The 11,400-nt window shown below is 27.6% G+C and overlaps 1 pseudogene; it reads left to right on the top strand.

Annotated features, from left to right (window-relative positions):
* Positions 1 to 5,988: 5,988 nt before the first annotated feature.
* Positions 5,989 to 7,408, top strand: LOC112281988 (calcineurin B-like protein 4; annotated as a pseudogene).
* The last annotated feature ends 3,992 nt before the right edge of the window (positions 7,409 to 11,400 follow it).

Below are 11,400 nucleotides of genomic sequence, written 5' to 3'. Positions count from 1 at the left end.
CCAAAGATCTAATGAATCTAAGAAAAGTTCTATTTTCTTCTTCTAATGGTAGAAATTGTCACCTCTAAACTTCTCAATTACTTTCAAATCCTCATTTTCACTTGAAGCCATGTTTAAGAAAGATGTATATAAAAAACGAAAAAAACAAAAAAAAAAGAAGATAGAGCTTTCAAAATCAACAAGAAGGTGTTGTTGCCTTATAAACTTAAAATACCTTCTTTGTAAGTAAACTAATGATTTCACTCTTTAATCACTCTCAACTTCACTTATAAGACTTTTTACAAGTCTTATATTCTATCTAAATCTCTTATATAAGCTTTATTATTCTTAAATCACTTCTAATCACATATAACACTTCTTATCGTTTTAAGAGGATCTTTTAAGAATTTAAGCACATGGAAGCATAGTGTTAGTTGACCACTGATATAACTTAATATAAATTAATATAAAATTAATATTTTAAAATAATATTCTAAGATATCTAATAACCTCCAAGATCATAAATATACTTAACAACAAATAAGAAAAAAAATATATCAATAACTAGATGCAAAAATAAGACTAAAAGATATCAAATTCTAATATCAATAATAATCATAAGATCTACTCATCACAATAAGAAAGATTTTAGAAAACTTCAAAACTCACAATTAATGGTGAGTGGATCTATAACCTATTGAAGAAAAAGAACTTTAAAGTCACAATACAGAGCACCAACAAGGTTATATTTAAAGAGAGTATAAAATAAGATGACTTTCACTTCCAACACCCATTACTTATAAGTGGTGGTTGTTGCCTTAAAAGATAAATTCCACTCTTTAACTTTTATACATATGGTCATATGATCCTTTGGCATCTAACTTACTATGAGGGTATTCCATGGTCCTTCAATCTTTTGGCATGTCATTAATCACAAAGGTATCTTATATTAAATACTAATTATTTTTACTTAGTCTTTGAATATTTCTTAATTAATACTTTATCTTCTTGACTTTGACTCTTGGCCCTTAATATTGTATTATATTTGTAGAATATCTTTTTTATTTATCAAGAGTCAATTCTTTGACTATTAATAATTTATCTAGGATAATATCATCTATAAGGTAACTTATTCTACTTTCACTTTTATTTATTTTAATAAGGGTTATAAGCATTCATAATATCAGTATTTCAACTAATTTTTTTTTAAAGTTTCTAAAAAATAGTTTAAAAAAATAATTAATTTATAATCTACTTATAATTTTCAATCATTTTTTTTTTATTGTAAGCTTTTTATTTTACATACAAATAAATTTTAGCCTTTCAAATTTTTTATCTAAACCATTTTTTTTTTTTTTTTTTTATAGATTTTTTTTTCTAAACCATTTATCTTTTTATTTTTGCAAAGTCTTCTATTTTAAAGGTTGTATACAAAGTAAGAGGTAGAGCTTCCAACATCATATTGCAAGAATGTAGGATCTTTGTTAAACATGCAATGCTAAGATTTTTTCAAATATTTTGGTAGTGAGGTTAAAACATTCAAGAAAGATATGTATTCATTCTTGTAATAATCAATATTACAAAGTCGATGTTTTCTTTGATTTGAATAAAACTAAATTACTCCTGTATTTAGGATTTTTATTATCTTCGACTTCAACACCTTTTTTATTTTTTATTTTTTATTATAGGATCCTATAATATTTAAAGTACAGCAATTTATAACATCAAGGATCTGTAATTCAGTCACTACTAAACTACACCATTAAGAATCTAGGTTTTGACATCAATAATCTACTTTTTTATTTTTTTAAATATTAATTTTTTTTATTTTATTTAAAAAGATAAGCATGAATTATCCTTGAACTACCTTATTTGGACCTTAGGTTGTAATAGCAAATAAATTACTCTCTAATTTCTATCTCTTTTCATTGTTATTTTATTTTATTTTATTTTACTTTTAATCTTATCTTTTTTGTCTTGTTAGAGCCTTCAATCTAGACTTTATGATAATATATTGAATAAATGTTGAAACAGTTTTACAACTCTAAATATGATGAGTCTACTTTTCTTCTCTTTAGAATAAATTATATAAGATATCTAATTTGAATACTACAACAACAATGTCACTTCAAGTTTCAACTTCCAAAGCATAATTAAAATCAATTTGGAGTATTAAGTTGGAAACTTAATTATAATATTAGCAACTCTTTGTAATATTATTATGATTACCTAAGAGTAATGCATTGGCTCTATTCTTTATTTATATAAGACTTTATATCTCAAATATCCCTCACTTTTGTAATTCTTTAGAAATATATTAAATTTTTTGTACCTAATATAATTGTTAAATATTCTTTAAATATCAAGGATTGCAATATCTCAACCATTGCAACAATATATGTTTAATAAATGATTCTTATTGACATGAGACTTTATACATCATATCTCTCTTTTATTTATATTTTTTAAAAAATATATGAGAGATTGAAGGAATGATTCCTATATTTAAATCCAATATTCTATTATATAGTTATATTCTCTCTTTTAAACACTTAGAAGGGCCTAATCCAACACAAAAGGCGTCTTCTATTCTTCCTTCAAATTTGGTTTTTTTAGACACTATAAATTATCACCAAATTCAATTGCAATAAGTACAAATTATTTCACTTATTTCTTTTTTTGAATTAGCATATTGCAACTATCATAGAACTTTCACTTCTATGCAATTATTTTTTCTTTATAATTTATCTTATATCAATAATTATTTTTTTGTAATAATCAAATGCTTAGAATTTGAAGTTTTGATAGATGTAAGATTCTTTATTTTAGAGACCTTCCAAATCCACCTCTCTTTGTTGACCTAATAAACTTATATTTTTAATTTCAACTATACTTGAAATGATTGTTCATTCTTATTTTAATATTTTATTTTACAAATTTATCCTTTGTTGCTTGAACATTTCAGAACCTAGTTTGATGCCTTGATACCAAATTGATTCAAGATAGTTCTTTGATTTGGGCCAATTTCTTATTCCAACTCTTTATTATTCTTATTATTTTTATGGAATTCTTATTTTTTTAAATTTCTAATTTCTCTTATATATTTTAATTATTTTAGTTCCACCAAATCTAATCTTCTTTGCTAGATTATTGTATGCTTTTAAACTACTTTAGTAACTACTCTATTTCTAGTATAAAAATCAATATTTTACAATTTTTATCTAAAATCCATCAAGGAAATTAATAATAAGAAATAAAATCTGATATTTTAAATTCATTATATAAAAAAAACTAAAAAAAACTAATACTAAATTACAATAGAATTTAATGTACATAAAAAAATTAATCTAGCTAATGTCTATAATTATAAAAAAAAACTTTGAAATTTAAGATATTTTTGGATTACATTTAATAGATGGAGGCAATACTTTAATACATATAAATTACAAAGATTGTGATTGGTAGATGATATTGGTGTGCAACATTTTGCTACATCAAATGATTTTTTTAATAATAATAAGGAATGAAATTTAAGTGGATAGAAATGACAAATTCAGCAGATAGAAGTTCTTTTAATAGAAAAAAACTCTATTTGCACTTTTATTTGAAAGATTGTCAATATTAAGGGGTAATGCCTTTTTAATACAAAGGTGATGTCATGCTACCATGTTCCTATTTATATATTAAAGGTATAGTTTATACTTAGAATATATATATAAGAAATAAGTATGAATTTATTTGAATAGGTAAAATTATTAAATTTCTTTAATTAAATAATATATGTTTAAATTTTTATAAAATAATAAATTATTAATTCCACTAAATTTTTTAAAATTTAAAGTTTATTTAAAATAGGGCATCTAAAGCAATTCAATTTTATTAAAGACATGCTTGTAAAAAAAGAAAAAAAAAAAAGAAAAAGTGATTCAAATATTTTTGTGTGTTTTTATTTTTATTTATAATCTAAATTATAAATAATTTTTTCTTGTATTTTTATTTTTATTTTAAAAAATTATATTTATGTTAGATATAAATATACATAACTAAAATTATAATAAACTAGTCATATTTTAATTCAATTTAAATAATATAAAAAAAATTTATAATAAAAAATTTTAAATACTTATATAAAATAAAAAATTTATTGATTAAAATCATGATCTTAGAAAATAAATTAAACTCAATTTATGAAAATGAATATATTTTTTGTAGATAAAAAAATATTATAATATTTCTTTATGAGAAATATAAGAAAGAACCTCATATCTATTTAATTATTTATGTAAAACAATTAAATATTAATTAATTAAAATTAATAATAATATTTTTAAAAATAAATAAGATAAAAATAGATTTAAATTAGAATTATAAAATATTATAAGGATATTTATAATTTATTCAAAATTTATTAAGAAACTTATAGTATTTGTTTAAATAAAATTTTAAGACTTTGGCAAAAATAATTTTACTGCCTTAGGAGGCCATTTCAAAAGAATTGAAAAAGATTTGAAGATCTTTCAAACTTCTCAAACTAAATGGATATTTTTAAATATTATAATGAAGTAAAAAATATAAAAATAATTTTATTAATATTAAATAGAAGAACCAATAGTTAAGATAATATTTGTAGAAAAAATAGTGTACATGTCTCATATGGGTTGTAGCACCTTACATCTAGGTAGGATAATAAGATTGAGGTCTTATGGCTTTTCTAAAACATCCATATATATTATTAATGAGCCTTGGTGATACTCAAATCTTTGATCTTTTAAGTAATTTATTATTGAGATAAAATATATTTACTTAATTTTTTTATTATTTATCTTTTAAAAAAATAATTATTATGACTTAAATATAATAACTTAGATTTTAATTTTTTTATGTTATTAAAAATATTAAAAATTATCTATCTAAAAATATGCTTTTAACTTTAATTTTAATTTTTGATTAGACAAAAATCCAATGAACAAAGTGTGATTAGTTTTTGGAGTGTGTAACTACTTGATTACATTTTTTTCACTTGTTTCTTATTTATTCTTATTTATTTTTATTATTTGCTATTTTTACTTCACACCACCAATTAAAAGAAATTCTGAATGTAGACCATCTTGTAATTTGGATTGAAGGATAAATATGACACTCACTATTCCTATTAACATTCAAACTAGACATTGTATGATTGTATACCTATAACAACTTAGTTTAATTCTATTAGCTACATTAGAGACTATTAAGACTTAAAGAAAAGAATATTTAATAATACTTGTCATTTATGCTTTGAGCATGATTTCATAATACTCTAAGAATTGAAGCAATTTATAGATTTGGTTGAAAAATATTGTAAAAATGATTGAATACATTGGTGTTGTAATCAATGTTCACATCTTATGTTCCTTACAACAACTTCTATTAATTTGCATTAGAAAGCCTTTTCACTCAATCTTTTGATTTAGATTGAATTATTATCAATGATTTCTTAAATAATATATATACTTATCTAAAGAGCATCAAATTTAATTAATTTTATATGTTGGGTTGTAAATCTTTGAGTTTCACTTAATCCTTCTAAATACTCTAATTTTTTCTTCAAAGATTAGGAAGTATCCAATCTTTTGTCAATGATAATGCATAAAGATGGGATTTCAAACTCTATAGGTAGAATGGCTTCTACTCTATATACCAAAAAAATAAAAAATAAAAATGTAGTCCTTGTAAAAACTTTGTAAGTAGTTTGATAAGGCCGAATAGTACATGTAAGTTTAAGAACCCAATCATATTTAGAATTTATGTCAACATCCAAAAGTTTTTTTTGATCAAACTTAGTAAAAATCGAATGTTCTTTTCTAGGTTCGCCTTTGAACAACATCCTGAGAGAACTCTATATTCATCCCTTGGTAAACAGGCAGGTTGTTGTTATCAGCAACTTAGTGGAAAATAGATCAAGATTATTGTGCCCTTAGTTCGTTCGAATTAGATCACTACCCACTTTGAAAGTACGGTTCGATCGGCATGACCTGCTTCTCTACTGCCCTTCACCAGGTCTTCCAGCCCCTTCAACTTGCGTTTCGAGTAGGATCACCTCGGCTGTTACAGTGGAATCTGCTATTACTGGATCTTCGTCAAATTTTCGCTTGAAACAACGAAGATAGGGCGAGCAGTAAGAGTTTGTGCCGCCCGCTTTTCTGAATCTGACTTTACTTTAGCATTCAAGGAAGCTATAAATCTCTTAATTGAGCCTGCAGTTGAATCTGCTTTCAACACCGAATCTAGATAAAGAGGGAAGAAATGAGTACACTCTGATCAACTCTGGAGACATGATGGTGTTACTAGACCAGCTTCGAAGCAAACACGAGTTGCATATCAAGCTGGGACCCGCAGAAGGATCAGATAAGCACTTGAGGCTGCAAATGAGAAGAGAAATTGTTTGGCCCAAGTTATCAGGCAGCAACAACCGTGAGCGCTTGGAATCCCACCAGCTCATTGAGACTAATTGTTGCTTAGATTATCTACGCAGTGCTGGGAAGCGGTGGATTGAGTAAATTGACAGAGTAGCATATTGCCTATATTCCAAAAGTGAATCTATGATGACACAAGTTGTGGAGATGGAGAATCCTGGTTTGATTCTAAGTTGATCGATAATAAGGACGATGATCAGGGAAAGATAAGTCTGTTCCGTCGAATTGTCACTGCTTCGCAAACAATAAGAGTGCTCATAACTACTCACTTACGTGAGTTGGGATGACCGCTTGTAATTGATCCGAAAATATGACAAACTGAGGAAGAAACCGAAAGGTGTGAGCGTTGAGAAAGAGTCGATATTGATACTATATCCACTGTAAACCGCTTCAGTCTCTTGATGAACGGCTTTCTGACGAGGAGCTGGAGGTAACCCCCTGGCTGTAAAGATCCCTTAATTCTCGCCAAGAAAACTGTGTTCAGTGTGAAAGAAGTGGAAGCGCTACCTGAGCTCTTCATGAAGATCAGCAACTCGGTTACTGACGATGGCAATATACACAAAGAAGCGTTTCAATTAGTGGTGTTCGGGAACAGTGAGAAAGAATTGTGTGTAGCTCGGGGATTTTACTTCTTTGACTAAAACAATATGGTGTAATTAAGGCTGGAAAATTCGTGCACCCTTAGAGCGTGTTCTATTCAAAGGCTCGTGTTGAAGACAAAATTCAATTTACACCCAAATTGCACAATCTACACCAAAAAGGTTGCACAGAACACAAAAAAAAAGTGAAGGAGATGCTGGATACAATCCAATACGAATCGACAGACATTATAAAGGCTATTTTACATATAACAATTTTAGAGGCTGGGGGGAAGATTGTTGGTTGTATTGTTGAAGAAGAGAGGGCTACAAGCAGAAGCAAGGACCAGCAAGAAACAAGTGGCCCAAATCACTCCTACTTTAAATTAAAGTAGGAGATTGGTGAATAGCTGAGCGGATTTTAGAATTTTGCTTCTATTTGATAAGAAAAATTAACTTCAAATTTTTGTGTTTGTTGCTAACTTAGTTTTTGAGAAGTTTATAAAATTTAAACAAGATCAATGGTTTAGTCAATAGATATTGAGGTTCTAAATTGTACTAGGGTTATGCTGAATTGATTAGATTTTGGGTTAGGATTTGGTTACAGATAAGGATTACATTAGGATTTAGAATTTGATTAAGATTTGGTTAGGATTTAAGGTTAGACTAAGTTTTAAGATTTGGATTAGGATTTGCTTAGGATTTAGGATTTAGGATTTTTTTAGGATTTAGGGATTTAGAATTTATTTAGGATTTAGAATTTGGCTTTGAATTTGATTGAAGTTCATTAGAATTTCAACTAGAATTAAATTAAAACTTCATTAGGATATATTTAAGATATATTTGTGATTATTCTAATATTTTTTTAGGATTTTTTAAAGATTCTTTTAAGGTTTACTATATATTTTTTTTGAATTCTTTTAAGATTTTTTATTGTTTCTTTTGTAATTTCTTTTTGGTTTCTTTTAAATTTGATTAAAGCTTTCTTAGTATTATTAAGGTTTAATTAAAGTTTATTTAATATTCTATTAGAATTAAGATTTTATTGTCGTAATTTCTATTTTATCTTCTTTAGCCACGTATTCGGTGCATTCTTGAGCAAGATTTCATGTAATATGACAATGGACTTGGATTATCTCTAAGATCTAGGACTCTTTCAATCTATAGTTATATGATCCAATTCCATCACAATTTAAGATAGTGTAAATCAGAATAAAATTAAATAAACCTAAATAAAATAAAACATGAAAAGCAAAACAGAGCAAAGGACAATATAATAGAATTGAACAAAAAAGTACAAAACTAAACTTTATATACCTGACCTAATATTCAAATGGCCTTGGCTAATTCTATTTATACTTTGTCCAATCATCTTCTAACTTTTTAGAATGTTTCTTACAGTGAGTCCCACCTAAATAATCATCCTAAGCTCTTTCTAAAATATTCTATAGTGGATCCTATATAAACCACTAACCTAGCCTTAATTCTAGAAACTTCTAAAAACTTCTAAAAACTTTTTAATCATGGCTTGAACTACCTATATCTATGCTTTGATAATACAAATATCTTATCCATACCTTGTTATAATTAATCTCATTCTATTAATAAAAAATGTCCTTGTGTTGCTCCCTATGGTATCTCCAAATTATTTCTTAATAGTGGATGAGGTTCTATGTAAGTTCCTACATTGTATCATGGATAGAATAATCTTTCTAGAGGACTTTATACTAAAGTTGTGGGCATCCATTGCCATGATGATGGTAACAATGCTCCAAAATGTTGTCTACTTCATACTCTTTTTGATCATCAATTACAACCAATAATCGTGGTAGTAGTTGATATTGATTTGAAAAGTGCCTTAGTTTAGTATAAAACTCCTTGAATTACAAAACATGGAAGATTAGATATATCCAAATATATGGCAGAAGCTCAAGGTGGTATGCAACATCAAAAATTACTATAAAAATGTGAAAAGATCCAAGCTACCAAAATGCCAACTTATGGATTTGGGTTGATATAGCAAGTAGAAAATTGATATTGGAGAGTAACACCTAGTCACCCTTCTAAAAGATCTTATGTTATCAATGATTATTTACATACTACTTCTATCAATTTTATGCAATAAAAAAGCAATGCCATACTTCTTACAAGGCCATTATAAACCAATATATAAACTCCTCCATTGTTGGATTGTTGGTATTAATGAGACAATAGAGAATTGTTGGCATAATTGAATGCTGATTAATATCAAAGAAGAATAGTGAATGATACTTATCATTGTAAGTAAATTCCAAGTGCATCAAATATTCATCTTAATCATTATAATGAATCGCCATGAATACTTATAGCATATTCTCTAAAGTTTAATTTATAGGTTTTGTTTGTCTATCTGTTTGAAGATGGACGGTTATGGATATGGCAAATTATGTGTCTAATAGCTTAAACAAAGCTTTCCAAAAACTTTTTGCAAAGCATGGATTTTGATTTGAAACAATGATACAAGATAATTATGATTGTCATTTTACTTATTCTACAATTTCTTTCAGAATAAACCTGTATAGGAGAATTCGAACACAGAAAAAGACTAAGTGCATGAGCTTTACTTGTTAGAATCACACAATTAACTATATTTCGAACCACTAAAACACCAAGAAATACTATAATGCTTCTTTTTAGTAACAATATTCCTTTATCAACTGATAACAATAGTGTGTAACCTTGCACTCTTAAAAGACTGCTCAATATTCATAAATTCCATCCAACACCAGGAATAACAGACTTCACTCCAACCAATCTGGATTCATAGAATTTCTGTAATTACAGACTTCCTCTGTCAAAACACACACACAACTTTCAATAAAAAAAAATCATAATCTTCCATTCATAATCAATCTTCCAATAACTTCTCATATAATTCAATTACTCAATACTTCAATTACATAATTAATAACTCTTAAATCAATCTCTGATTTATTCCACAGACTCACTTTTCAGTATTCAAAAACTATCCATTATTCTTCAACAATAAAGAAAACAAAGAAACAAAGAGGTAGCACCAAGCTTAACCTTGGCTCATGACTATCACAGTCTGGCCCTCCAACCAACTTTTACAACTCTTATATAATTACTCTTGATTTCCAGATGCTAATCGTAATCCTATAATTAACTAATTTTAATAACTAAATCAATCATCCGTCTTCCTGAATTGACTATTCTATAGACTATTAGTCTATTTTACCAATATCTTACAAAAGTAAACTAATATCTATTCTACATAGCCCCACTCCTATCTGTACAACATCCTCGCAAACAAACAATTGATTCCTATCTAAAAACTATTTAACAAAACTCTACTAAGTTACTAGTTCTTTTGGCCCATCCAATTAATCATTTTGTTGTATTATCTAATGTGGGTTCCATCAATTTTGGTTCTAAATTCAAATCTTCTTTCTCTTCCAATCTGTCTATCGACTACTTCCTCAACTGGTTTGATAGATCTTCATTATACTCACCCAATTCATGGACTTGAGCCTCTAGTTTTAAGATCTGGACATCCCAAAGTTTCAACTAATGTTGCTGCTGATTCATCCATTCTCGAACTTCTTTAATTGACACTTATGATTGGCTTTTCACTGTTAACTCTTTTATCAATTTTGTCACCTCATCTTGTAAAACTTTGATTTTAGACCTCAACTTCTCCGTTTCATATCTGGATCGGTCACTCAATGCTTCTTTCTCTTTCGTCAATAACTCTGCTTTGTCTCCTTCTGCCTGCAACTGGCATTTGAATTTCTTCCGTTCTAAATCCCATGTTTTACAATTCTGGATCAATTCGTCCCATTGTCCTTCCACAATCCATAAGATGTGTTCTTTTTCTTTCATCCAAGACTCATATGGGTGAATCCATTTCCGCTCCAATACCAGCTTCGATTCTCCAATTTCTTTTAGAGTATCCATTCTTGCTCTTCAATTCTTCGGTTTTGCTCTGATGTCACCTTCTTACTATCCTCTAAATCCCGTTTGCTAATGCCCTCTTTGTCCGTAGTTCTCTTTCCACTTTCAATTACTATGATGCTCTCTCTGTCAAACTCTTAACTAAAACTCCTACGCTCAAAAATGCAAGGAGTACAAGAAATGGCAATCCAACCAACCCAAAACAACACCATAAAATGACTTTAATTGGTGCTCCATTCCTATTCACTTACTACTTAGTGATAATGACAACAGGTTACCCAGACTGTCCGTGAAAGGTAATAGAAAGTAATCTTTCTTGGTGGCCACATTAAGTTTCCAGAAATCCTGACAAATTCGGATTTTTTCGTTCTTTTTTGATACCATGACGATTGGAGAAATTCACTCACTATTCAATACTAGGTAAATAAAATCAA

Source organism: Physcomitrium patens, chromosome 1, assembly GCF_059467195.1.
Source record: "Physcomitrium patens ecotype Gransden chromosome 1, ASM5946719v1, whole genome shotgun sequence".
Classification (NCBI taxonomy): domain Eukaryota; kingdom Viridiplantae; phylum Streptophyta; class Bryopsida; order Funariales; family Funariaceae; genus Physcomitrium; species Physcomitrium patens.
The sequence above is the reverse complement of the archived record's forward strand: the minus strand, read 5'-3'. Positions and strand labels throughout refer to the sequence as shown.